Here is a 13,110-nt window from a genome sequence, read left to right as displayed (position 1 = left end):
AAATATTGCTAGGTGCATCATCCTTTTTTTTTTTTCTTACATTACACATTCCAAAGAGAAAAATGAAGTTGGAGTGGCATTGTATTCCAAAGTAATGCTAATGTATCTGCAATCAAGAAAGAAAAAAAGAGTCAAGATTTTTAAATTATAATTACAACCAACACAGGTTGGGATTCTCACATTGAAATGTGTCTTGTGGAATAATAAAATAAAAAGTATTTCCTTTCATCACCATCAAAGTACTTACAGCTAAGGAATTTGCCATTAGACAAAAATTAGCAGTGAGACTGAGTTCACTGTTTACATGATTAAGTGCCCTTGTGTGGTCTAATGTATGTTGGGAGATGCCTCAATCTCTGAAGGTCAGATATTGAAAATACAAAGTAACAGTGAGGAAGAAGATAAAAGCTTGCTTGTGGCAAAAACATTTCAGAAGAAAAAAAAATTCTGGTAGTGACTATCATATTTATGGGACTAGAATCTATCCCTTAGTACCTTGTGAAGACTCATAGACAAAAAGCAGTTATTAAAATGAAGAATGTCTTCAAATCTTTACTGAGAATATATTCTCCACATGACATGAAACAATTGTCAGTTGATTCAATAACGTAGAAGTATATGTTATTGATCAGAAAGGGCAAGAAAAATACAACAGCGTATTGGTCTCTTCTTGCTTCTATAACAAATTACCACAAAATGAGTGGGAAAAAAACAAAAGAAATTTATTCTATTATAGTACTGAAGGTCCAAAGTCTAAAATTAATGGGTCATCTAGTTTGTGTTCCTTCTGGAGTGTTCAGAGAGAAATCTTTTTCTTTGCCTATTTTAGTTTCTAGAGGCTGCCTGCATTTCTTGGCTTGTGGCCCCTTCCTCACGTTACTCCAACTTCTTCCTTCTCACATCACATCTCCTATTTCCCATTGCCTCCTTCTTATAAGGACCATTCTGATTATATTTAGGACCCACCCAGATAATCCAGGATAATCTTCCCATCTCAGGATCCTTAATCACATCTCCAAATACACTTTTGCTGTACTAAGTAACATATTTGTAGGTTCTAGAGATTAGGCAGTAGATATCTTTTGGGGGACATTATTTAGCCTACCATTAAACCATCAATGATAAATGTTAAGTGGTAAAATTATTTATGATTTATGTTCATTCATTCATTCATAAATTACTCATTCATCATTCTCAGTTCCTTCTACATGGAAAATATTGTACCAGGTGGTAGAGATACAGAGAGAAAAAGTACAGCTCTTACCCTAAGGAATTTAGTATCTTATTTGAAGAGAAACAAACAGACAAAAAACTAAAATGTGATGGGTGAATGAGAAAACATGTAACTCAGACTGAGGGAAAGGAATATGTCAAGGAAGTCTTCTAGGAAGTATCAGGACTGACACATGAAGAAAAAGTTGGAATCAGTCAGCAAAGTGACGGGTCACAGGCTGAGTTCAGGCAAAGACAACAGCATGAGAAAAAAGTCTTCTTCATAATTTTAGTCACATGTTTTAATATTTCAGAGAAAATTATGAATAAAAGTTATAATAAATGTTAAGCAGCCATTTCCTTTTCCTTTACTGATCTGTAATGTTTAGTCTTACACAAAAGTGTATATCAGTTCCTGTCGCCACCCATTGCTGATTAGACCATGACTGGACTTGAGGACAAGCAAACCTTTGCTGGTTAATAGTTACTCAGGTTTTCTCTCCCATATGTTTAAACTAAGAGGGACATAGACTGAGGTTAGTTGATGGTAGGCTCTAAAGCTAAAACACTATGATTTAAAGCAGTGGTATACAAGAATCACCTGTAGAACTGTTTACAAATATAAATTTAGAATATCATGGCATAGTTTTTTATCTTGAATTCCCACATAAAATTGGACAAAGTAACTAAACTGCAAAATCAAAACCACCCAGAGAACACTTACAACAAAATTATGTGATGAGATATCCCTACAAACACAGATATGTCCACAGGTGGGGAAAAATTGCCAACAACCACAGGAATTTGTATATTATTGACATAAGGTCTGACAGAAGCAAAGTGATGTTTGACCTGAAAACGAGAGAACACCAAATAACCAAAAGATAGTCCCCGGAATATGCAGCAGACCAATTTGATAACAACAGCTAAAACTGAGGGGTTTTCCCCAACATTAGCAGGTAAGTGAATTCAAGGGGTGCCCGGCAAGATCATCAGAGGGGCGGAAGCAGTTTGTCCCATATGAGCTCGAACCTGACCCACTAGAACTCCCTTCTAGAATAAGAATCCACATTAAGGAGAAGCAAAGAAAGGAAAAACATAAATAAAATAAATATAAACACACAAATAGAAGAAAAAGCTCTGTGAAGTTAGCTAGTTAGCTCTGTGAAGACAAGCTAATTAAACAAAGACATTTTCTAAAAGTTCAGGAAAAATTACTTAACAACAAAATGAGCAAAATATAAATATCAGACTCAAATTCCATACAAACCTCCACAGTTTACAAAAGAATTACAAGGAGAGTTTGTTAAAAATACAGATACGTGTCTCCTGTCCCAGGAGATCTCAGCCATCAATGATTCACCATAACATTTCCTCTCCCCCACAAATAATTATTTCCTTTTTTATGTAAATATTCAAGTACTCCCTACCTTAATATCAACAGTAAGTCTCTAACCACACTCTTTATGTGTACCTTACTAGCTTAATTCTCAAAAGGTAGCATTATTTTCTACTTTTCTTTCTGTAAATTCATTGCATCCTACCACATTTATATGGACTTTATTTATCCTCTTAAAAAAATGGTTTACTCCTCCAAATATGCCTTGGTCTCTCTTAATGAAAAAATGTGAAAACAAAGGCATCAAGATTAACTCTAGTCTAGATTATATAGTGAATGAAATGTATTTTTAAGCATATTGGAAGAAGTTAACAGTGACCCTAAATATATGTATTAGCAGAGATATATATGTATTAGCAGAGATAGAGTGAAAAATATTAAATAACAGATGTAAGAAAACACATGACAACAGTGATTAACCTGACATATTTTGACTATAACGAACATAATAAACATAAATGGAGTAGAAATAATTTCAGTACCTAGGGTTTCAAACTTTCTATGACAAATGGCTTGTCAAACTTACCTCCTAGGTGATGACTAAAAGCATATCATCACTTGAAAAATATTTTATTATATTTTTTAGCTATATTTTGGGATTTTATAGTTCAGCATGGCTTAGGTAGAGTGACATGAATTGTATATAATCTGAACATATTAAAACAAAGCACTGGAGAAATGGCAGGTTAATATGTAACCAAACAAAAAATTTTATCTGTAATAGTGTCAAATACATTTGTTACTTGGGAAATAACTTAGGCTAGATGTTAAAACCAAACAATGATATGAAGTGATGCTTCCAATACCTAAATTATGCACTGAGCTTGATGAAACTGAGCATGACAAACATTCAAGAAAGTATTCAAGAACTTGATGCATAAAATGGATTTCTTACTATTGTATTTCTTATTATATTCATTTTCATGAAAACTCCTAGAATTTCTGCAATTGCCACAAAGGAAAACACAGCTTTCAGAAGACTCTACTTCATGTCAGATTTCTTACATCCAAAATAAATTTATAAAATAAATATAATAACATGAAATGTATAGAATCTTGTTAGAATAAACCTTATGCTGGTAATTTTCATTCATAGCAACTATAAGCATCATCAGTCTTCTATGAAAGTCTTATCTACTATATTAATAAGTTTAAATGTACTAAGCATTATATCACAATCAGTACCTTTGAATCATGTCATACATTTAGCCTACTGTGCCACTAAAATCTCCTGATTTACACCCACAATATGTAATCTGGAAGTCTAAATAAGAATGAACCCCAACATTGTCCAATGTTATCACATTTATACTTTACAACGTGACGTAAAGGCGATTAGTCAGGTACTTTGATCAATATTTACAGGCAAATTTGTCCACTTTGGCTAATATCCTGAAAATAGCTGTTGACAATTTGCTTCTTTTAATGTTTATCCTTACTTTTCTATGATTTTAAGTGGAATGTTTAGTTTTTTCATTTCATATTTCTTTTACTCTTAATTTATAAACTCAAGATAGAAAGTTGTGTTTAGTTTAATATTCCCTGAATTTAAATTGAGCTACAACCAGATTTAAAAAGTTATTTTATTTTCCTCCAATCTGAGAAATGTTGATACAATCTCTACACTTGGGGTAAAAAAGACTATAAAGATAAAATATAGATCCTGAGTACATTTTTTTACCTGTAGCCCATAGGTTTATTTTTTCCCCAGATTTAAAATGAATATTTATTCATCAAGATTCCCAAACAGTTTATTAAATATCTTTCCTCCACAAATTGAATTAACACCAGGATTTGTCAGGAAATCTAAATGAATTAAATGCACTACATAGGAACTGACCTAAATCCACTGTGTCTGAAATCTGTTCATCACAAAATTTGAGTCTGGTACATAATTCCTTTCTGTCCTCCGTTACTGTACATCCTTCCTTTAAGACTGGAACTGAGACCATGAATTGGTTAATACAACATAGCAGTCACTGTAATCCTCCAAAAGAAAAATAAGTTATTTGATGACATACTTATTTGGATGATTACTTACTGGTAATTATCATTTCTACATTATTTAAAAGTCAATCATTTTAAGTGTCAATACATATTAGGCTAGTAGAAAAACGTTGAAGCAAAGCCCTCTCTTTTGATCTCACATAGTCATATCCAATATGACAAGAGAAGATATATCTGATTTGTGCCAATCAGACTTCATGGAATTATTTTTAAAAGTTTTCTGATAAAGATGAACTTGGCTTATCATAGAAAGAAAGTTCTTTGAAAGCTCTACTAAATTCATTTTCTTTTGGGAAAAGTAAATTTAAGGCATGATAGTGCAAGGAGTAAAATTTTCATTTATAGATTAATTATAGAACATTTATAGTTACTTGTGCTTAGTCTCTAATTTCTAATTTATTTTAAAGAACAAAACCTATGTTCATTATTTTACTTTGCCTAAACTTAACTGTACACCCTTGAATCACACCAGAATTAGGCAATTTGATTATCTTAATGGCTGTGTCTTAAAACTTGCACACTGGGACCAAAGGTGAGGATCTGCATATGTGAAGTTCCAACAAGTTCTGTGAACAAGGACTCTCCTCTTGGGAGTCCAGGGATCTAAGAAAGCAATTCTCCCTCAGAACAAGTTTTCAACTATTGTCTCAATAAGTAATTAAGAAAAACAGTGCTAAGTGGAGAGTGCATCTTCTTTAATTAATTCTGGGAGGTCTGAGTGTTCCTGGAGCCCTCTTGGGTATATGTCAGTGGTGGCAAATTCCTCAAACGTGAGTACTCCCTAATGTTAGGGGGACGGGGGTCAATCAAAGTTTCATCCTGCTCCACTTCCAGAATATTTCAGTCTGGCACTAATGGAAGCATAATTGGAAGAGCTCATGGCTTGAGATCAAGGCATAAATACTCTACTTTTCATGTGAGAAAGGCTCGAAGTGGTTTCTTGACTGTGTGTGAAAATCAGACTAAGAGGGAGGAGGATCAGAAAGCTCTGCATCTCCCAGTGTACTTCTACCTCAGCTACAGACTCATGGCATCAGAGGACCAAACATGGGTTCCAAACTTTCAGACGGCATCTGTTTGCTTACCATTGCCTGCTGCAATCTTCCTTCTTGTTCTTTTTTTGTTTGTTTGTTTTTCATCTGAGTGATTTGTCTTAATTTTTTCACTTCTGCCTGACAAGATTCAACAACTCACTCACTCTTTTCCACAGCTGCACACACTGCCTGCGTGAAGTGCGATATAAACCTGTGAATAGCCCTGATGTCTTTCATTACTCCGTCCTTGTTAAAAAAAAAAAAAAGTCATGACCATGCTCTTTAATAACTGGCATAACTCTTAATATTTGGCACTGAAGGCACTTTGTACTCATGCTGGCTAATCTTGCCTACGTTGGGAATAGCGAAGGATTTCTTTTGATTACATCTTCGATTTAGTCTAAAGAGAACATTTACTAAAGCATGAGTGTAGTTGTTGGCTGTGCAGATGAAACTGCAGAGAAGGAAAAGGAGGTCCAGCTTGGGGAGAACGCTGGTGAGCTGCTTGTGGAATACCTCCTCTCTGCGTGTATCTGCTGTGTGTTTTGACAGAATCTGTACCCACCAATAACTTTCTCTGATCTTTAATACCATGCAAACTCTCTTTACTAACTTTGCTTGCCTAGTTATAAAAACTAAAAAGTTTTGAAGAAGGCTAATGGTTTCAATTACTTGCAAAAATTCTGCGTTGTTGATTTGTGAGTCACCAATGCTAAAGGTTTCACCTTGTATTACCTGTTCCAGCAAAAATCCTTCCTCAAATTTATCCCTTAAAAATAGCAGTCCCCAATTATAATCATGCTTAGGCTGGTGCTTCCATGAAGGGGTTCAATCTGGTCCTGGCAAGGAAGGGGGAAGCAAGTGAGATTCTGTCTGGCATACATCTGTGTTAAGGACCCCAAATTTATGATGAAGGTGGACGTCAGAGAAGCGCTAACCCGGGGAACTCGGTGTGGGCCTTGGAGCACTCCCCATAGGTGTTTACATGTAGAGTCTAAAAAATGTACTCTATATTTTTAATATATTTTATCAATTCAATATAAGGTCTTTCAGGTTTTTATAGAGATTTTAAAGCATTAAAATTTATTGTTCTAATTGTTATTTAGATGTCATCTTCTATAATCCTATTTTATGCTCTTATTTTACTGTTTCCTTTTTTTCAACATCTTTATTGGAGTATAATTGTTTTATAATGGTGTGTTAGTTTCTGCTTTATAACAAAGTGAATCAGTTATACATATACATATGTCCCTATATCTCTTCCCTCTTGCATCTCCCTCCCTCCTACCCTCCCTATCCCACCCCTCTAGGTGTTCACAAAGCACCGAGCTAATCTCCCTGTGCTATGCGGCTGCTTCCCACTAGCTATCTATTTTACGTTTGGTAGTGTATATATGTCAGTGCTACTCTGTCACTTTGTCCCAGCTTACCCTTCTCCCTCCGTGTATGCTCAAGTCCATTCTCTAGTAGGTCTGTGTCTTTATTCCTGTCTTGCCCCTAGTTTCTTCATGACCATTTTTTTCTAGATTCCATATATACGTGTTAGCATATGGTATTTATTTTTCTCTTTCTGACTTACTTCACTCTGTATGACAGTCACTAGGTCCATCTACCTCACTACAAATAACTCAGTTTTGTTTCTTTTTATGGCTGAGTAATATATGTGCCACATCTTTATCCATTCATATGTTGATGGACACTTAGGTTGCTTCCATGTCCTGGTTATTGTAAATAGATCTGCAATGAACATTTTGGTACATGACTCTTTTTGAATGATGGTTTTCTCAGGCTATATTCCCAGTAGTGGGATTGCGGGTTTGTATGGTAGTTCTATTTGTTGATTTTAAGGAACCTCCATACTGTTCTCCATAGTGGCTGTATCAATTTACATTCCCACCAAAAGTACAAGAGGGTTCCCTTTTCTCCACACCCTCTCCAGTATTTATTGTTTGTGGATTTTTTGATGATGGCCATTCTGACTGGTGTGAGATGATATCTCATTGTAGTTTTGATTTGCATTTCTCTAATGATTAATGATGTTGAGCATTCTTTCATGGGTTTGTTGGCAATCTGTATATCTTCTTTAGAGAAGTGTCTGTTTAGGTCTTCTGCCCATTTTTGGATTGGGTTGTTTGCTTTTTGATATTGAGCTGCATGAGCTGCTAATAAATTTTGGAGATTAATCCTTTGTCAGTTGCTTCATTTGCAAATATTTTCTCCCATTCTGAGGGTTGTCTTTTCATCTTGTTTATGGTTTCCTTTGCTATGCAAAAGATTTTAAGTTTCATTAGGCCCCATTTGTTTATTTTTGTTTTTATTTCCATTTCTCTAAGAGGTGGGTCAAAAAGGATCTTGCTGTGATTTATGTCATAGAGTGTTCTGCCTATGTTTTCCTCTAAGGGTTTGATAGTGTCTGGCCTTAGATTTAGGTCTTTAATCCAATTTTTTTTTGTGGTATGCGGGCCTATCACTGTTGTGGCCTCTCTCACCATGGAACTCCAGATGCGCAGGCTCAGCGGCCTTGGCCCACGGGACCAGCCGCTCTGTGGCATTTGGGATCCTCCTGGACCGGGACACGAATCCATGTCCCCTGCATCAGCAGGCAGACACTCAACAACTGCGCCACCAGGGAAGCTCTTTAATCCATTTTGAGTTTACTTTTGTGTATGGTGTTAGGGAGTGTTCTAATTTCATTCTTTACATGTAGCTGTCCAGTTTTCCCAGCACCACTTATTGAAGAGGGTTTCTTCCCTCCACTGTACATTCTGGGCTCCTTTATCAAAGATAAGGTGACCATATGTGTGTGGATTTATCTCTGGGCTTTCTATCCTGATCCATTGATCTATCTTTCTGTTTTTGTGCCAGTACCATACTGTCTTGATTACTGTTGCTTTGTAGTATAGTCTGAAGTCAGGGAGCCTGATTCCTCCAGCTCCGTTTTTCTTTCTTAAGATTGCTTTGTCTATTTGGGGTCTTTTTTGTTTCCATACAAATTGTGAAATTTTTTGTTCTAGTTCTGTGAAAAATGCCAGTAGTAGTTTGATAGGGATTGCACTGAATCTGTAGATTGCTTAAGGTAGTATAGTCATTTTCACAATGCTGATTCTTCCAATCCAAGAATATGGTATACCTCTCCATCTGTTTGTATCATCTTTAATTTCTTTCATCAGTGTCTTATAGATATCTGCATACAGGTCTTTTGTCTCCTTAGGTAGGTTTATTCCTAGGTATTTTATTCTTTTTGTTGCAGTGGTAAATGGGAGTGTTTTCTTAATTTCACTTTCATATTTTTTATCAGTAGTGTATACGGATGCAAGAGATTTCTGTGCATTAATTTTGTATCTTGCTACTTTACCAAATTCACTGATTAGCTCTAGTAGTTTTCTGGTGGCATCTTTAGGATTCTCTATGTATAGTATCATGTCATCTGCAAACAGTGACAGCTTTACTTCTTCTTTTCCGATTTGGATTCCTTTTAATTCTATTTCTTCTCTAATTGCTATGGCTAAAACTTTCAAAACTATGTTGAATAATACTGGTGAGAGTGGGCAACCTTGTCTTGTTCCTGATATTAGTGGAAATGGTTTCAGTTTTTCACCATGGAGGACGATGTTGGCTGTGGGTTTGTCATATATGGCCTGTATTATGTTGAGGAAAGTCCCTCTATGCCTACTTAATGGAGGGTTTTTTATCATAAATCGGTGTTGAGTTTTGTCAAAAGCTTTTTCTGCATCTATTGAGATGATCATATGGTTTTTATCCTTCTGTTTGTTAATATGGTGTATCACATTGATTGATTTGTGTATATTGAAGAATCCTTGCATTCCTGGGATAAACCCCACTTGGTCATGGTGTATGATCCTTTTAATGTACTGTTGGATTCTGTTTGCTAGCATATTGTTGACGATTTTTGCATCTATGTTCATCAGTGATATTGGCGTGTAGTTTTCTTCCTGTGTGACATCTTTGTGTGGTTTTGGTATCACGGTGATGGTGGCCTCATAGAATGAGTTTGGGAGTGTTTCTCCCTCTGCTATATTTTGGAAGAGTTTGAGAATTATAGGTGTTAGCTGTTCTCTAAGTGTTTGATAGAATTCACTTGTGAAACCATCTGGTCCTGGTCTTTTGTTTGTTGGAAGTTTTTAAATCACAGTTTCAATTTCAGTGCTTGTGATTGGTCTGTTCATATTTTCTATTTCCTCCTGGTTCAGTCTCAGAACATTGTGCATTTGTAAGAATTTGTCCATTTCTTCCAGATTGTCCATTTTATTGGTATATAGTTGCTTGTAGTAATCTCTCATGATCCTTTGTATTTCTGCAGTGTCAGTTGTTCCTTCTTTTTCATTTTTAATTGTATTGATTTAAGTCTTCTCCCTTTTTTTTTCTTGATGAGTCTGGCTAATTGTTTATCAATTTTGTTTATCTTCTCAAAGAACCAGCTTTTAGTTTCATTGATCTTTGCTATTGTTTCCTTCATTTCTTTTTCATTTATTTCTGATCTGATCTTTATGATTTCTTTCCTTCTACTAACTTTGGGGTTTTTTTGCTCTTCTTTCTCTAATTGCTTAAGTGTAAGGTTAGGTTGTTTATTTGAGATGTTTCTTGTTTCTTAAGGTAGGATTGTATTGCTATAAACTTCCCTCTTAAAACTGCTTTTGCTGTATCCCACAGGTTTTGGGTCATCGTTTTTTCATTGTCATTTGTTTCTAGGTATTTTTTGTTTTCTTCTTTGATTTCTTCAGTGATCTTTTAGTTATTAAGTAGTGTATTGTTTAGCCTCCATGTGTTTGTATTTTTTTTGCAGTTCACTCAGTCCCATGTAATTAATTTTTTTTTCATCTTAATATTTTGTTAGCACTTTTATGAATTCATCAGTTTTCCATTAGAGTTATGAAAATGCTTATTCATTCAGTTCAGCAGTATAGTCAATTACCGGAAACCTGTACTTGTCAGAGTCTTTTCCATGAATTCCTTGAAGATGAAACTCTTTTATGGGAACATATTTGCAAAAAGCATCAGAGTACACCCAGAGCTGTCTGTAAATGCCAAAGACTTAAAAATGACCACAGTTAAAGATTTGATGAAAGTTCACAATAATGCAATTGACAAGGAAATTTAGTTATTTCTGAGATATACATTGTAAGGTAATAACTATAATTATGACTTATAACATTATACCAGAATATATAAGATTTTTAGAAATTTCATGTAATGTCTGAAACATTTATATTAATATATGTCCATACAAATAACCCAAAGAAAGATTAGTATTACTTGTTTTTGTTTGTTTGCTTGTTTGTTTTTTATACTGCAGGTTCTTATTAGTCATCAATTTTATACACATCAGTGTATAAAAGTCCATCCCAATCGCCCAATTCAGCACACCACCATCCCAACCCCACTGCTGTTTTTCCCCCTTGGTGTCCATACGTTTGTACTCTACATCTGTCTCTCAACTTCTGCCCTGCAAACTGGTTCATTTGTACCATTTTACTAGGTTCCACATACATGCATTAATATACTATATTTGTTTTTCTCTTTCTGACTTACTTCACTTTGTACGATAGTCTCTAGATCCATCGACGTGTCAACAAATGACTCAATTTCATTCCTTTTTATGGCTAATATTCCAATGTATATATGTACCACCACTTCTTCATCCATTCATCTGTCAATGGGCATTTAGGTTGCTTCCATGACCTGGCTATTGCAAATAGTGCTGCAATGAACATTGGGATGCCTGTGTCCTTTTGAATTACAGTTTTCTCTGGATATATGCCCAGTACTGGGATTGCTGGATCATATGGTAATTCTATTTTTAGTTTTTAAGGAACCTCCATACTGTTCTCTACAGCGGGTGTATGAATTTACATTCCCACCAACAGTGCAAGAGGGTTCCTTTTTGTCTGCACCCTCTCCAGAATTTGTTGTTTGTAGATTTTCTGATGATGCCCAATCTAACTAGCGTGAGGTGATACCTCATTGTAGTTTTGATTTGCATTTCTCTAGTAATTAATGATGTTGAGCCCCTTTTCATTTGCTTCTTGGTCATCAGTATGTCTTCTTTGGAGAAATGTCTATTTAGGTCTTCTGCCCATTTTTGGATTGGGTTGTTTGTTTCTTTAATATTGAGCTGAATGTGTTGTTTATATACTTTGGAGATTAATCCTTTGTCTGTTGATTCATTTACAAATATTTTCTCCCATTCTGAGGGCTGTGTTTTAGTCTTGTTTATGGTTTCCTTTGCTGTGCAAAAGCTTGTAAGTTTCATTAGGTCCCATTTGTTTATTTATGTTTTTATTTCCATTACTCTAGGAGGTGGATCAAAAAAGATCTTGCTGTCATTTATGTCAAAGAGTGTTCTTCCTATGCTTTCCTCTAAGAGTTTTAAAGTGTCCAGTCTTACATTTAGGTCTTGAATCCATTTTGAGTTAATTTTTGTGTATGGTGTTAGGGGGTGTTCTAATTTCATTCTTTTACATGTAGCTGTCCAGTTTTCCCAGAACCACTTATTGAAGAGACTGTCTTTCCTCCATTGTATATCTTTGCCTCCTTTGTCATAGATTAGTTGACCATATGTGCATGGGTTTATCTCTGGGCTTTCTATCTTGTTCCATTGATCTATATTTCTGCTTTTGTGCCAGTACCATATTGTCTTGATTACTGAAGTTTTGTAGTATAGTCTGAAGTCAGGGAGACTGATTCCTCCATCTCCATTTTCTTCCCTGAAGACTGCTTTCTCTTTTGGGGTCTTTTGGGTCTCCATACAAATTAAAAGATGATTTTTTCTAGTTCCATAAAAAATGCCATTGGTAATTTGATGGGGATTGCGTTGAATCTGTAGATTGCTTTGGGTAGTATAGTCATTTTCATATTATTGATTCTTCCAATCCAAGAACATGGTATATCTCTCCATCTGTGTGTATCGTCTTTAATTTCTTTCATCAGTGTCTTATAGTTTTCTGCATACACGTCTTTTTTCTCCCTAGGTAGGTTTATTCCTAGGTATTTTATTCTTTTTGTTGCAGTGGTAAATGGGAGTGTTTCCATAATTCCTCTTTTAGATTTTTCATCATTAGTGTATAAGAATGCAAGAGATTTCTGTGCATTAATTTTGTATCCTGCAGCTTTACCAAATTCATTGATTAGCCCAAGTAGTTTTCTGGTGGCATCTTTAGGATTCTCTATGTATAGTATCATGTAATCTGCAAACAGTGACAGCTTTACTTCTTTTCCAATTTGTATTCCTTTTATTTCTTTTGCTTCTCTGATTACCATGGCTAGGACTTCAAAAACTATGTTGAATAATAGTGGTGAGAGTGGACATCCTAGTCTCGTTCCTGATCTTAGAGGAAATGCTTTCAGTTTTTCACCACTGAGAATGATGTTTCCTGTGGGTTTGTCATATATGCCCTTTATTATGTTGAGGTAGGTTCCCTGTATGTCCACTTTCTGGAG

The 13,110-nt window shown here is 35.2% G+C and overlaps 1 pseudogene; it reads right to left on the bottom strand.

The window, feature by feature from the left end:
* Positions 1-5,317: 5,317 nt before the first annotated feature.
* The window catches only part of LOC132515492 (BRISC complex subunit Abraxas 2-like), a 55,444-nt pseudogene continuing 47,651 nt past the window's right edge, over positions 5,318-13,110 (bottom strand).

Source organism: Lagenorhynchus albirostris, chromosome 2, assembly GCF_949774975.1.
Source record: "Lagenorhynchus albirostris chromosome 2, mLagAlb1.1, whole genome shotgun sequence".
Lineage (NCBI taxonomy): Eukaryota > Metazoa > Chordata > Mammalia > Artiodactyla > Delphinidae > Lagenorhynchus > Lagenorhynchus albirostris.
The sequence above is the reverse complement of the archived record's forward strand: the minus strand, read 5'-3'. Positions and strand labels throughout refer to the sequence as shown.